This window comes from Orycteropus afer, unplaced genomic scaffold (assembly GCF_000298275.1).
Source record: "Orycteropus afer afer isolate SDZICR_OR568_19922 unplaced genomic scaffold, OryAfe1.0 scaffold00356, whole genome shotgun sequence".
Lineage (NCBI taxonomy): Eukaryota > Metazoa > Chordata > Mammalia > Tubulidentata > Orycteropodidae > Orycteropus > Orycteropus afer.
In genome coordinates, this window is record NW_006921943.1 from 1296695 (window position 1) to 1312042 (window position 15348).

At 44.7% G+C, this 15348-nt stretch overlaps 1 protein-coding gene across 1 annotated transcript in view; it reads left to right on the forward strand.

Annotated features, from left to right (window-relative positions):
• The window catches only part of ZNF407 (zinc finger protein 407), a 556565-nt gene that overhangs the window by 539054 nt on the left and 2163 nt on the right, over positions 1-15348 (forward strand). The gene's annotated exons all lie outside the window — the stretch shown is intronic.

A 15348-nucleotide genomic window follows, 5' to 3' on the forward strand; every position in this document is an offset into this window, starting at 1 on the left:
ATACATAGGAGCTCTGGTAGCATAGTGCCTAAGGCACTTGACTGCTAACCAGAAGGCTGGCAGTTCAAACCCACCAGCCACTCCTCAGAAGGAAAGTTGGGCAATCTGCTTCCGTAGAGATACCGCCTCGGAAACCCAAGGAGGGGTCGCTATGAGTTGCAATCAACTCAAAGGTAGTGATCTGTTAGCATAAACTCAATGCCCCTCAAACAAAAGCTTCCTCTTTCCCCCTCCCCCTGGTAACCAAGAATAACCTTTGGTTTCTGTGTGTGTGTGTGTGTGTGTACATATATACATGTATGTATGTATATGCATGTATATGTGTGTGTATACATATATATTTTTTTTTAACCTATGTAGAAATGTTTCCTCTTCTCCCTCCAATCCCTGGTAACCAACAAAGAAAGTTTCCTTCTATATATAAACCTTTCCTTGACTTTTTATAATAGTAGACTAATACAATATTTGTTCTTCTGTGATTTGCTTATTTCACTCAGCATAATGTCTTCCAAGTTCATCCACATTATGTGGTGTTGGGCAGATTCTACATTATACTTTAGTGTTGCATAGTATTCCATTGTGCATGTGTATGTACCACAGTTTGTTTATCCATTCCTTGCTTGATGGGCACTTAGGTTGTTTCCATCTCTTTGCTATTGTGGATATTGCTGTGATGAACATGGGATGCATATATTGTTCCTGTCCTGCTTCTCACTTCTTTAGGATATATACCTAGTAATGGATTGCTGAGTCAAATGGTATTTCTATTCCAACTCTTTAAGGAACCACCATACTGCTTTCCACAGTGGTTTTATCATTTTACAATCCCACCAGCAGTGTATGAGAGTCTCAATCTCTCCACACCCTCACCAGCATTTGTTATTTTCTGTCTTGTTGAACTTTGCTACTAGTACTGGGGTGAGAGGATACCTCATGGTGGTTTTGATTTGCATCTCTCTAATGACTAAGATTGCAAACATTTCTTCATGTGTTTGTTGGCTCCCTGGATATCTTCTTTGGTGAAGTGTCTGTTCATGTCTTCTGCCCATTTTTTAATTGATTGTGTGTCGTTTTGATGTTGAAGTGTTGGAGTTTTCTATAAATTTTAGAGGTAAGTCCTTTGCCTGATATGTCATTGCCAAATACTTTTTCCCATCCTGTAGGTTCTCTTTTCACTCTTTTGGAGAAGTCTTTGGAAGCACATAAGAATTTAATTTTAGAAGGTCTCAATCATCTAGTTTATCTTTTGCTCTTGGTCCACCTTGGGTTATGCTTGATAGTTTCTTAATGCCATAAATTAGAGCCCCCAAGTTTGCCCTTATTTTTTCTTTGATGAACTTATAGTTTTATATTTCACATTTAAGTCTGATCCATCTGGAGTTGGTTTTGGTGTATGGTGTGAAGTACAGATCTTGTTTCATTTTTCTGCAAATGGATATCCGGTTTTGCCAGCACCATCTGTGAAAGAGACTATCTCTTCTCCACTGAGTGGATTTCGGCCCTTTCTCAAAGATCAGCTGACCACAGGTCAGTGGCTCTATTTCTGGGCTCTCAGCTCTGTTCCACTGGTGTGTGTGCTTGTCGCTGTGCCAATACCAGGCTGTTGTGACAACTGTAGCTGTATAGTAGGTTTTGAGATCTGGGAGCATGAGACCTCCTACTTTCTTCTTCTTCAGCAGTGCTTTGATTATGCAAGGTCTCTTTCTTTTCCATATAAAATTAGTGATTGATTTTTCCATGTCTTTAAACAACGCTGATGGAATCTGGATCAGAATTGCATTGAATTTATAGATTGCTTTGGGTACTACTGACATTTTCACAACATTCACTCTTCCTCTCCATGAGCATGGTGTGTTCTTTCATTTACGTAGATCTCTTACAGTTTCTTGAAGTAGTGTTTTGTAGTTTGTATAGGTCTGGTGTGTTGCTGGTAAGATATATTCCCAAGTATTTTATCATTTTGGTAGCTATTATAAATGGCATTGATTTCCTTTTCAGAGACCTCTTTGTTGGTGTAGAGGAATCCAACTGATTTTTGTGTGTTAATCTTGTATCCTGTCACTATGTTAAATCTTTCAGTAAGTTCCAGTAGTGTTCTTGCTGAGTCTCTTGGGTTTTCTACATGTAGGATCATATCATCTACAAACAAGGATAGCTTGACTTCTTCCTTACCGATTTGGATGCCTTTGATTTCCCTTTCTTGCCTCATTGCCTTGGCTTAGGACTTTCAATACAGTACTGAATAGAAGTGGAGATAGAGGGCATCCTTGTCTGGTTCTTGTTCAAAAGGGGAATGGTCTCAGTCTCTCTCCACTGAGAACAATGTTGGCAGTTGGTTTTGTGTGTATGCACTTTATTATGTTGATGAGTGTCCCTTCTATTCCTATTGCTGTTCTATTCCTATTTTTCTGAGAGTTTTAATCAGAACTGGGTGTTGGATTTTATCAGATGCCTTTTCTGCATTGGATATAATCATGTGGTTCTTTTCCTTTGTTTTATTTGTGTGATGGATGACATTGATTGTTTTTCTGATGTTGAACCATCCTTGCATACCTTCATACCTGGTATGAATTTCACTTGGTTATGATGTATTATTTTTTTGATGTGTTGTTGGAGTCTATTGGCCAGGATTTTGTTGAAAATTTTAGCATCTCTATTCATGAGGGAACTGTTTCAAGTGCTGAGGAGCAAGGATATCTCATTGAGGACTAAGGTGCGCCTGACACAAGCCATGATATTTCCAATCGCCTGATATGCATGTGAGAGCTGGACAATGAATAAGGAAGACCGAAGAAGAGTTGATGCTTTTGAGTTGCGGTGCTGACAAAGAATGCTGAAAGTACCATGGACTGCTAAAAGAACTAACAGATCTGTCCTGGAGGAAGTGCAGCCAGAATGCTCCTTGGAAGCAAGAATGGCCAGACTTCGTCTCACCTATTTTGGTCATGTTGTCAGAAGGGACCATTCCCTGGAGAAGGATGTCATGCTTGGTAGGGTGGAGGGTCGACGAAAGAGGGGGAGGCCTTCAAGGAGATGGATTGATACGGTGGCTGCGATGATGGGCTCAAGTATAGCAGGGATTGTGGGGCTGGCGCGGGATCGGGCAGTGTTTTGTTCTGTTGTGCATGGGGTCACTATGAGCCGGAAACGACTCGACGGCACTTAACAACAACAACAACATTCATGAGGGATATTAGTCTTCAGTTTCCCTTTCTAGTGGTATCTTTGCCTAGTTTTGATAATCAGGGTTATGCTTAATTTATAAATGAATTAGGGAGGATTCTATCCTTTTCTATGTTTTAGAGTAATTTGAGTAGGATTAGTGTCAGCTCTTCTCTGAATGATTGGTAGAATTCTCCAGTGAAACCATCTGGATCAGGGCTTTTTTGTTGTTGGTAATTTTTTTATGACCTGTTCAATTTCTTCTTTTGTTGTGTGTCTGTTCAAGTTTTTACCTCAGTCTGTGTTAGTTTAGGTAAGTGGTATGTTTCTAGAAATCTATTTCTTCTATGTTTTCAAATGTGTTGGAGTACCATCTTCTTAGTATCCTGATACTCTTTTTATTTCTGTTGGTTCTGTTTTGAAGTCACCCATTTTATTTCTCATTCATGTTATTTGCATCTTCTCCTTCTTTTCCTTTGTTAAATTTGCCAGTGGTTTGTTAGTTTTATTAATCTTTTCAAAAGAACCAACTTCTAGACTTGTTGGTTTTTTCTGTTTCATTTACTTCTGCTCAAATTTTTTTTTTTTTTTCTTTTTTTCTGTTGACTCTAGGCTTTGTGGTTTTTGTTTGTTTGTTTGTTTGTTTTCTCTTTTCTAATTGTTAGAGATGTTGGGTGAAAGTGTTGATTTGGCTCTTTCTTCTTTTTTAATATGTGCATCTATTGCTATAAATTGCCCTCTGATCACTGTTTTTGCTGTGTCCTAAAGATTTTGGTATGTTGTGTTTTCATTCTCATTTGATTCAAGGAATATTTTTAATTTCATTTTTTATTTATTCTGTTACCCAATCTTTAAAGAGGGTGTTACTCTGTTTCCATGTGTTTGTTCTTTTTCCATTGGTCTTCCTAGTGTTCATTTCTAATTTTATAGTATTGTGATCTGAGAAGATGCTTTGCAGTATTTCAGTGTTTTTAAAGTTATTGACGCTTGCTTTGTGCCTAACATATGGTTTATCCTGGAGAATGTTTCATGTGCACTGGAAAAGAGTGTATATGGTGCTGTTGTTGAGTGAAGGGCTCTGTAGATGTCTATAAGGTCAAGTTGGTTGATTATATTGTTTAGTTCTTCTGCATCTTTGTTGAGTTTCTTTCCAGTTGTTCTGTCTGTTATTGAAAGTGGTATATTAAAGTCTCCTACTATTACTGTGGAGTCATCTATTTGTCTTTTCAATTCTGTCAACATCTGATTTATGTATTTTGGGGCTCTTTCATTGGATGTGTAGATATTTATTATGGTTATGTTCTCTTGTTCAATTGATCCTTTGATCATTATCTAATGTCCTTTCTTGTCTCTTACAGTCATTTTTATCTTGAAGTCTATTTTATCAGAAATTAATATTCTCACTCCTGCTTTTTTTTTATTGCAATTTGCTTGGTATATCTTTGACTTTTTGTCTATTTTTGTCTTTGTGTCTAAGATGAGTCTCTGGTAGACAGTATGTTGATGAGTCATGTTTTCTTATCCAGTCTGCAACTCTCCATCTCTTGAGTGGCGCATTTAATCCATTGACATTCAGTGTAATTATCAACAAGTATGAATTTTTTTATGTCATTTTGTTACGTGGGTTTTTTTTTTTATTTTTATTTTTTTTGGTAGTGTTGCTGATTTCTTTGTTCCATATAATTTTTTGTATTGAGCTCATTTTGTTTAGGAATCGTGTTCTCTTTTGTCACTATTGTTTTAGTACTTGCTAAATATTTGTGCTTGTCCTGTTTTTTATTTTGATATGAAAGTTTATTATTTTTCTTTGAGGTTACTCTGTGGTTTGTTACTTTCTTCCCAATTTTAAAACAGTCTGTTCTATCTCACAGTTGTCTTGACTTCCTCACCATTTAGATGTTCTTAAGTACACTATTTATTCCCTCTGTTTGGTTTGTAGTTGTCCTCATTTACCAATTCATGTCTCTGGTTCCCTGTTTACAGCCTTGTAAGCTTATTTTACTTTGGACACTTCTGTAACTGGATGGTTCCTGGGTTATGTCATCGTGTGTGTTAATTATCAGTTGTTTGGTGTTATTTGTTCTCTACCAGAAGGACTCCCTTTAACATCTCTTCTAAGATTGGTCTGGTTTTAACAAATTCCCTTAATTTCTGCTTATATGGAAATCTCCCAATTTTATTCTCATATTTGAGGGAGAGTTTTGCTAGGTATATAATTCTTAGTTGGAGATTTTTTTCTTTCAAGGTTTTAGATATAGCATCTGCCAAAGGGGCAAATTGGCTGCATCTCCTGACCTCCTCTAACCTTCCTCTAAGAGGAAGACAGAATCACCATCAGTAGCCCACGGCCTATCCCTGCATGACCAGACATGCTGCCTCCCTCCAGCCCTTTCACCAACCTAAACACCAACTGTTCCTCCCACAGCACCCACCACCTCTCTGCTGGGTTTGATAATCTGCTGCAGTGGGCACACAACTCACAGATTATGGGGTTTATTAGGGAAGCAACAGGCTATAGTTCAAGTTCAGGAATGCACTCAGTCCCTCGCAGTCCACCATCTCACTCAGCAGCTGGCAGTCTCAGTAGCACATCGCTCTCTCAGCAGTGCGTGTCTCTCACATCTCTCTCTCAGCAAATGTGTGTCTCTCGGGAGTGTGTTTCTCTCAGCAGTATGTCTTTCTCAGCAGTCAGAGAGACTCCTTCTGCCTCTAGGAGGGCTCCCTTTGAGCCTGGCAGTGTGGCCAAACCAACCAGTCCCAACATCAGAATTCTATACACCTGAGAGAGAGAGAACTTCCCAGAAGATTGCTTCATGCCACTCGCAACAGAAATACCCCAGGTGGATAACTTTACCAATCAGGAGCTACTCAGTTTCTCACAGTAAATTCCACCATGACGTTTACAAAGACTAGAAAAGGCTGGAAAAGCCACACTATGTAATTTACTACACCATAGCATCCCATTGCCTTCTTGCCTGCGTGGTTTCTGCCCAGAAATTGGAGCTTAATCTTGTTGGTTGCCCTTTATAGGTGACTTTTCATTTTTCCCGTACTGCTCTCAGGATTCTTTCTTTGTCTTTGGTTTTGGTGAGCTTGGTTGTGAGGTGATTTACTTTTAGGGTCTGTCCTTTTTGGGGTTCATTGAACTTTCTGAATGGATTATTGTCATGTTTCATCATATTAGGGAAATTCACTTCCAACAAATATTTAACGATTTTCTCTGTGTTTTTATCTGCTCTTCCTGTTCTGGAATTCTTATGAAACATAGGTTATTCCTCTTGATGGTATCCCACCTGAATCTTAGGTTTTCTTCATTATGTTTTGATCTTTTGTCTGGTTGATCCCTTAACAAAGTAGTATTGAGGTATTTGTCTTCAATCTCATTAATTCTGTCTTCCATTGATTCAGTTCTACTCCTTTGCCCATTCATTGTGTTATCTACTTCTGAAACCTTAGTCTTCTGGATTTGTCTTTGTTGTTTTTGTATCATTTCTAATTTTTTGTTTTATCAATTTGTTCTTATATTGTTTTCCTAAATTATTCTAGAGTTTTGTCTGAGTTTTCTTTAATTTTGTCAGTATTTTCCTTGATCTTGGCAGTGTTTTCCTTGATCTGTCTCTCAATCTGTTGAAGGCACCCAAATATAGTTCTTTTGAATTCCTTATCTTGTCGTTCCAATACTGCTTCTTCCTCAGGGATATTCTCTAGGTTTGTGTCCTGGTCCCTCACTTCTACTACTTTATCTTGGTTCTTGTGTGGATGGTCTCTTGTCTCTGAGACATTGTGGTAGTGTTGTATTTATGTTTAATGTGTGAAAGAGGCTGAGAGTGGGTGCACAGATCTCTGTTAGCTATTCATAAGGAGCAGTTGAGTGTGAGTTAAGCTGGTATTGGCTGCCGTGTATCATTGGTCAGGTAGTATAAAAACAAGTGGTGGCCCTTACTCAGTGGAATGGGGCTGCAGGAGTCCCAGGTATGGTTGAGTTGGGTTGTAACAGTTGCTATCTTCCACTCAGACCAAAAAAAAATTTTAAAAATCAAAAAAATAAAAGCAAGAAAACAAAAAACTCAAAGTGCATAAACAAACAGCAACAATTGCATTAAAAAAATGCAATAAATGAGGAGAGAAGTTTTCAAAATATATTTTTAACAGATGAAAGATAATTAGAAAAAGAGCAAAAGGAAAATGGCACAATATCTGGGGAAGGGGGAGTGAGATAAAAGAGCAAGAGTAAAAGAAGAGTAAAGAAAAAATGAGAAAACTACAAGAAAGGGAATGCAAGGGACAGGAGGAGCCAAAAGAAAGAAAGAAGGGGAACCAGGAAAAGGGAAGAGAATGAAAAGCAACGTGAACCATGGGAAAGAGGAGGGGGATAAAAAAGAAAAAAAAGGAAGGTAACAAGAATAACTGAAAAACAAACAAAACTGAGCAGGGCAAGGCTCGCAGCCAGGCTCTGTCAGAGCACAGACTGGGATGGAATTCCCATTGGTCAAGAGGGGACGGCCACACCTCTGTTCACCAAGAGTGTGTGGGGAGTATGTGTAACAAGGGGAATATCCTGCCTTTCCAGTCATCAGCCTCCAGTGCAGCTGGCCACGCTGTCCTCAGGACACGGCCCACTCCTGAGTCACCGTCCAGTTAAGAATGTCACTTGCATATATTCAAAATGGTTGTGCCCGCTGCTTGTGAACACTGAAAATGGCTGCGCCCTCAGGACAGCCTCTGGTGGTCCCCAGGTCTGTCTCCTCTTCCGCTGTTTTCCTTCTTGGTGTCAGGCACCGATACAGCCCTCACCCATGCAGTCTTTAGTTAGCAGAGCAGATTGGTTCCCCACGTGCAGCCCCCAGCACTTGTCACCTACCAGTGTGCTTTCACCCTGGGACCAGAGGGGTTGTCTGCAGGACAGGGCAGCAGCACGGCCCAACCATTCTCAGAGACACGCACCTCCTCTGGTCACTGTAGGGGGTCCCCCAAGGTCTCTCTCTAGGGCCCTGGACAGTGGGGTAGGTGGATGGCTACATCGGGGCTACCCTGACCTCTGACCGCCCCTGGCTCTTCTCCTCTTTCAGCCTCACGTCTTCGTGTGTCTTTGGGTCTCACGCTGGTGGCGAGGCCGGGCCTTTGCATGCCGCAGCCTCAGGTAGCTGTACAGACGCAGCCAGCATAAGGGGAGGTGGGGCAGTGTGCCCAGACGCGTGATTCGTTCCCTGGAGAAGCAGCTCACCTTGTTCTCAGTCACGTGAAAAGCTGTTGCCATTGGGCTCCACGCAGATGTGAGGCTCCAGAAACCTCCCTGAAGTTCCAAACACGAGCCATCAAGCCGTGCCCGCTGCAGCTCGTGTTTACCGTAAATCCACCCGCGGTGCCCCGTCGGGCCGTGTCCACCGCAGCTCGAGTTTACTGTAAACCTACCTGCAGTGCCCTGCACCAGTGCCGAGGAGCGGCATGCGTTTATCTTACGCGCCAAAGTGTCCGCAGTGAAACACACATTGCCTCCTCCCGTTCCCTCGCGAAAGAAAGGAAGGTTCTGTGATATGAGTACAAATGCAGCAGTGATTTTTTTTTTATAGGGTTGGCCAGAAAAACAGAGGAAGGCAGGCTGAAGCTGCCCTTTGATCTCAGCCTTGTTCAAGGGCCACGTGACGCACCAGCTAGCAGCGTTGGCTGACGACTGGTTTGCGTGAGTTTGCCTTCGAGAGTGAGGGTAATGTGTACAACTTTTGACAGTAGGCCTTGCCTCCTTGTGTCATGTCCTGCTGGGATTTTCTGGTTCTCTCATGCCAGAGTGAATCAACAGCTTAGTGCAGACAGAGCCAGCCTGGCCAGAAGAGACCAGGCGGCCATGCTGGTCTTCTCTGGAGGTCCCCACCATGGGCCTCAAGTTACAGCCACTCTCCATGAGGCCTTGAGAATCAGTCGCCCATCTGCACATGACAGAGGCCCCAGAGCATCTCTTATCCGCTGTTATCACCGGCACCGGTGAACACAAAGAGGAAGAGGAGAGGAAGATAAGGGTTGGAACATCCAGCCAGAGGCTGCCCTTCTGCTGTGGCCCAGGGCAGGCCTGATACAGACCAGGGAGGCAGGCATGCCACGCAGCCTGGGGCCTGTGTAACCCCACCACCGCCTCGCACCAGGCTCCCATGAGGTGTAAGGCATTCACGCACCTTCTGCCAGCGAGTCAAGTGGCTGTGTTTAAGGAGACGGCAAGATGGGAGCACTTCGCAAGGTAGCTTCAGTATGTCTAGATCAGTGACCATGATGCCATGCTGCTGTCAAGGGAGTGCCATTCCCAGAGTCCCTTGCCCATCACGTCCTGACCATATAGCCCGTCGTCTTCTGCAACAGCAAGGCAACGGTTAACCTCTTCTCCTGCCCTGCCTGCCTCTTCCAAAAAGCCTGTCAAGATAACCTTAAAGGACACACTCTTATCTCCCTGAGTGAGATTTGTATGCCTAACTCCCATTCCTGTTCCATCTCCATGCATGACCGTGATAATCTATACCTAGGGGCCTGATATAATACAACATTTTTTAGGGTTTGTGACTTTAGAGGTAAAATATTGCCTTTTATTCTTTGTCACTCTTCAGTGACCATGGAAATATTTAGGCCCGTGGATACTGTTGGTAAAGGTAGAAACCTGGACGAGTGTGTCTTTCCAACTTGAGATTAAATGTATCCTTAGGTGTTTCTGAATATTCTACAATTCCTTTTAGGGATCTTACAGGATTTTCTTCTATTGCTGCTGACACTGAATGTCATACTAAAGAAAATCAAGAAAGCAGGACTCAGACTTTTCTTTCCTAGAAGTTACATGCAGCTCGTGAAATTATACAGGTGGAAAGTGTTTCTCAGAAATGATAGAGACTTCACTTAATTTCTCACACACACAAAAAAAAGTAATTTTCCTCATTTCATCTTGTATAGCAATGGTCTTCAAGGAATTGAGGACAAAGCAAAGATGACATTGTTCACCATGTGCCATTCTGTGGTACAGAACCCACACTTCCACGATACTTCTCAGTGACACAGTGTGATGTATTCAAGACATCCCTAGACCAACCCACATCAGCTTAGGTTTTAGAATGACCCACAAGCTGTGCTCTGAAATCAGCCTCCCCATACAGCATATAGTTGTTGTACTAACGAGCATGCCGAGAGCAGCAGCCCTTGATTTTATGTCTCAAATCACCCAATTGTTGATAATTGTGTGTTATTTTTAATAACAGTGACCACGAAGCATTGACCAATCTTTGTTCTCTCACAAAAGCTGGTGCACTGTCATCTAGTTAGTGGGATATAAGACTAACAGGTCACACTAGCCCACACTGTCGTCGTGCCAGAGATGGGCTCTTTCCGTGGTCTGGACAAGTCACTAACCCAGTGGGTGTGAGCTCTCCCTTCAGGAGCTTGCGGAAGCTCATGTTTGGTGGGTTAGGGACTTCCAGGTCAGAGCAGGCCGTGGGCTGCCCCAGATCTCACCCTGAAGGTGCTGCCTTACCCAGCACCGGAGCAGAAGGTGAGCTCGGCCATGGGGCCCCTGCAATAACACCCGTAATTTTTACTGTCTGTGAAATGAATAAAGTGTAGAGCAGTTATTGATAACGATTTGACTAAACTATTGATGACTGCTATTGTAAGAAGAATTTATTCCTGCTTTGAAATTTCTAAAAGGTTATATTTCATTGAATTTTAATTTGTCATTTTCTTCCTTTCACTTGAGAAACTTATAAGCTTTTGTGACATTAAAATATGGCTCTAATTTATTAGCATAATCTGTTAATATTGTTTCATTTTAATAGACATTAAGTATGATTTCTTAACATCCTTGTTAAAATTACATCTTAAAATTGAAGTTGGAAAAAATTATATGTGGCTAAGAACCACAGTGTCATGTGTGCCCCAAATTTTCACACAGAAAGTATTCTTTGTCATCACATCCTATTCAAGGAGCTTTAATCGGGACAAGGAGGCTGCCCAGCTTTTCCAAGGTCAGTGCGCTACCGAAACACCAACTCCAGATACGTACATGCGTGAAACACGGTGGTGTCACAAGCACCCGGCAAGGTCTACACGTTTCAGGAAAAGCCCAGAGATGTACAGGAAGCGCTGGCTGGTAGCAACCAGGTGGTTTGCATACACCGCCACCGGCTCTCCTGCCGCATTCAGCACCGCGCTCTGAGAGCTTGCTTAATGCCATCTTTATCTGCTCCACGATGCATGAAATCTACTTTCAGTTTTAGAACTGCTCGCCACCTCTGACCCCTTTAGTGGAGACGCAGTATGACCTTTCTATTGTCATCAGTTTTCAGTCTCCTGAAAATTCTATGAATTTTTATTACAAGTTTTTTTTAAAACCAAGCTGAGGCTTCAACAAATTACTTGACACAGATGAGATGAAGTTGTTGGAGTAGCATTAGATAAGTTTTACGGCCGGCGTGCGCAGTGCCGAGGCACACAAAGCCAGGTCCTACAATGTCATACGCCAGTAACTGCTGAGGGGACTATTGGATAAATACATCATTTTATGGAACATTGATTGTTCTATAAACCCGATGGAGTATTATGCTCTATGATCAAACCATTTAGATTGTGTGTGGAGCACAGAAAAGGCCATATTCAGGATGGTACTAAAAGTGCCATTTGTGTATTTTATGGATGTCATTACAGGGAAACTTCTCTCTGTAGGCCCTGTTTACTGCAAAATTTTTTAGTCTGTAATGACATTTTTCATTCACAATGTATGCCTTCAAGAGAGGGGGCCTTGTTTTATTTGTTTCATTCGAGTTTACTGCACAAATTCTGTACATTTTAATTAAATGTAAGCTTAACAAAAGCATAAGGTATTTATTCTGTGGGAAAAAATGGTGACAGTGACTAAAGTATAACACACGCAGCAAGGAGGCCGCCAGGTACTAAACCCCGTCTGTGGCTTCCCAGAAGCCCAGCAGACTGTGGAGAGAGCCCTTAGCAAGGTTCAGGGAGGGCTACGTCCCCACCACCTAACCCCTCCATCCCTGCACCACGGGGTCTGTGCTCGCGGCTCCGGGGACTCACTAGAATGGAGAAGCTGGGCCATCACATTGATTCTCCACAACAGCGGGCTACTAAGACTCATTGCCCAGGAACAGTTTCTCATCCTCAACACAGTCAAGCCGCCTGAGTGATAAACTTTTGAGTGCGTGTAGCAGTGAGAAGGGAGGGTCGTGCCTCCGGACTCATGAAGGCGAGTGACCGGGCCCTGGCTCGACCTTGTCTCCCTCCGCACCTTCTGCCCAGAGCTGCTCACTGTCCTGGAGGAAGCAACTGCCAACAAAACTGCAGTGACAAGCCCTGACCCACTGCCATCGCGGTTCCACAGCCTCCACTGTCTCTGAATAGCATCCAGTGCACCACGGTGGGTGGGCACCGGAGCCCCGTTAAAGAGCTGTGACAGTGGCCGTGCAGTGGGGTAAACGCGTCCCTAGATGCGCCTGTTGGCCACGTTTCCTGTCCCTTTGACCTTTTGCATTGGTGAGCACTACACTTCCTGTTTACTAGAAAGACCTCAGGGAATGAAGCCAATGTGCCCACTACATTCTTGGGCCGAGTCCAGTTAAAACGTGTAAAGTTCCAGCCAGGATTCACATGAGTTTAAATGACACTTGAACTTGGGCGTCGCTCACCCTTAATTCACTGTGGCTGCCGTGGTGGAATCGGCAGTGGCTGGGTCCTTTTCCGTCTGATTGAGGCTGTTACATTTTATAGGTGCTGTTTTTCACAGCAGTACTGACAGCACTCGAAGTTATTAAATTGCTCAATGAAAAGATGGACCTGCAGCTGCATTTATGAACTGTGATGGCGGAGCCGGGGCTGTGCTGGGCTGAGGTTAAGATGTCGGCAGTGGTAAGCGTCATCAACCCCTTAGTGACAGCACTATTTACCCACGTAGTTTACTTTAATGGTCTGGAAGTGGCTTAACCCACCTCTGGATTCAAATAAATTCAGTAAGTAGTTCAGAATAGCATAATTACCAGCACTGTGAGCTTTCAGGGGGTAATTCTGCACCCAAGAGGCTTTCCGGCCAATGGCGGAGTCAGGAACGGGATTGCTTGGGCTCCAGCGGTGGCGTTCCTTCCAGAGTCTACTTCAGGAGAGGCTGTTTGTTCTTTCTTTGCCGGTGGAAGTTGCCTCTGCTGCCGTTGGGTATCGGGGTGGTGGTGTGTCCCACTGTCTGATTAGTGGAGGAGGCATGGTTGGGAGGCTGCCTGCTTTGTTTCTGTGTCCAGGGTCCTGATTTCCCTTCCCACCCCACCCCCCAAGGAAAGCTAGATTCAACTGAAAATGACCTTGAATTAGAGAATGAACAAGTAGATTGGGTCCAGTTGAGAGTGAAATGAAGGCAAGCAGGAGAGTGTCCCTGGGCACAGCAGGGGTCGGGACCAGACTGCAGTCCGGCAGAGGCCGACTGGCAGGAGACCAAGACCCTGAGGCCCCAGGGCAGGGGCAGGGCAGCTCCCCTCGCAGACCCTGAACTAGGCAAGCCGCGTCTCTGAAGGGTCTCCAGCCGGGCTGTCGGGCTTGCCCTGAGCCCGATTCTGACCTCTCCGAGGAGTGTTGATTACTGTGGTTCTAAGTGCCAGTGACACTGCACCTACGAAATGGGCCCAGGAGTTACATTCCCATAGCAAACATAACGTGGGACTTCAGACTGGGGACATTGTCTTACACTGTGGGGATGGACCTGGAGGTGTTCTTAGTAATGACATTGTACCCACGCACGAGGGAGGCACCCTGGAGGGCATGCTCACTGGGCTTGGTGACCAGCGTGGTCAGCAAGACTGTCCTTATTCTTATGGGATGTTAGCAACACGTAACGCCTCGCGATCCCGGTCCTTCTGGAGGCTGTAAGGACGAGGTGCACGTTCATCAACTGCTCTGCAGTGAACAGAGTAACGGGGGCCATTGGTCTCCCGTGGCTGCTGCTGAGTTGTCCCCAAAGCCCAGACGAGTGGGCGTGCTCACGGGCCACATGCTATGCAGGAGGGCAGGTGGTGACAAAAAACTGAGGGGAAAAGAAACGAGGGGCTCTGTGAGGAGTCAGCCCCTTCTTGGTTACAATAAGGAGAGACTTCCCTGTTATATTTCGTGCTACCACATTTTTAAAGACAAGCAAACCAACACTGACCTGTTCCACGGTGACCTTGAGGGAGGTGACAGGGGACCCGGGGTGGGGGGACACAGCACCCCAGGCCTAGGAATCTCAGTCTCACTGGCTGCACCTGGCTCCTGCCTCCTGCCCCGGCGTTCTCTCTGTTCTCCCTTCTTGGGCTCCCACAGAGTGGTCTAACCATCTCCCTTCGCTGGCCTTACTTTCGCAGATGTCCATGTCCGAGGGCTTAGCATGGCATTTTTCAAACACAGTGTTTTCTCCAACACTGATGTGGGGCAAGCATCGAAGGTGACAGACCCTGTCCCCTCTGTTACAGTTCTAACAGAGGGCCCTTCATCTGTGTTCCTGCTTAAACTCACTCAAGAGGCTGCTGTGCACAGACACTACCTCCAGCTGGGGTGTGCAGCCTTGCATGGCCTCATCCAGACGAGCCGTCTTATCCCCACAGCCCGAACCTTCAGCGGAGACCTGGCTGCCGGGCCCCATCCAGCCAGCCCCGCCTTGGCTGAGCCTGCAAGGCTTCTTCTCCGCCCGCCCATCCAGTGAGCACTGGAATATCCCCGACCCTCAAGGCAGGGTTGGAAGTTGTTTCTTGGCTGGAGCCTCCCCCTGAACATTCTTTCCTGTGACCTGAATTTATTGTTTCTGTTTCTGTTTCTGTGGGAGTACTTGTCACCGGAGGTGATTGTTAAGCCATTCAACAAAGGCTTTCTTGTTGGAGCTTTCCTATACGCCAGGCACTTTGCTGAACCCGGGTCAACAGGGCGGAGCAAAGTCGAGTCCTGCTCTGAGGATGCAGCTGAGGCTGCACGCCCCACCCCTCCTGAGTTGCCTGTGGTGGAGCCCACGCCCGGGCTCAGCAGGTGGGTGTCAGCCCACGCACCAGGCTGGTCCTCACCCCGCGGACCCACAGTGCATGGCTACTGCAGCGAACGCTGCCCACTGTACTGACCGGAGGCCTGCTCTGAAGTTCCTGTGCGGGCCTCTCATTGAGTAAATAAACGTGCCACTGTACTGACCGGAGGCCTGCTCTG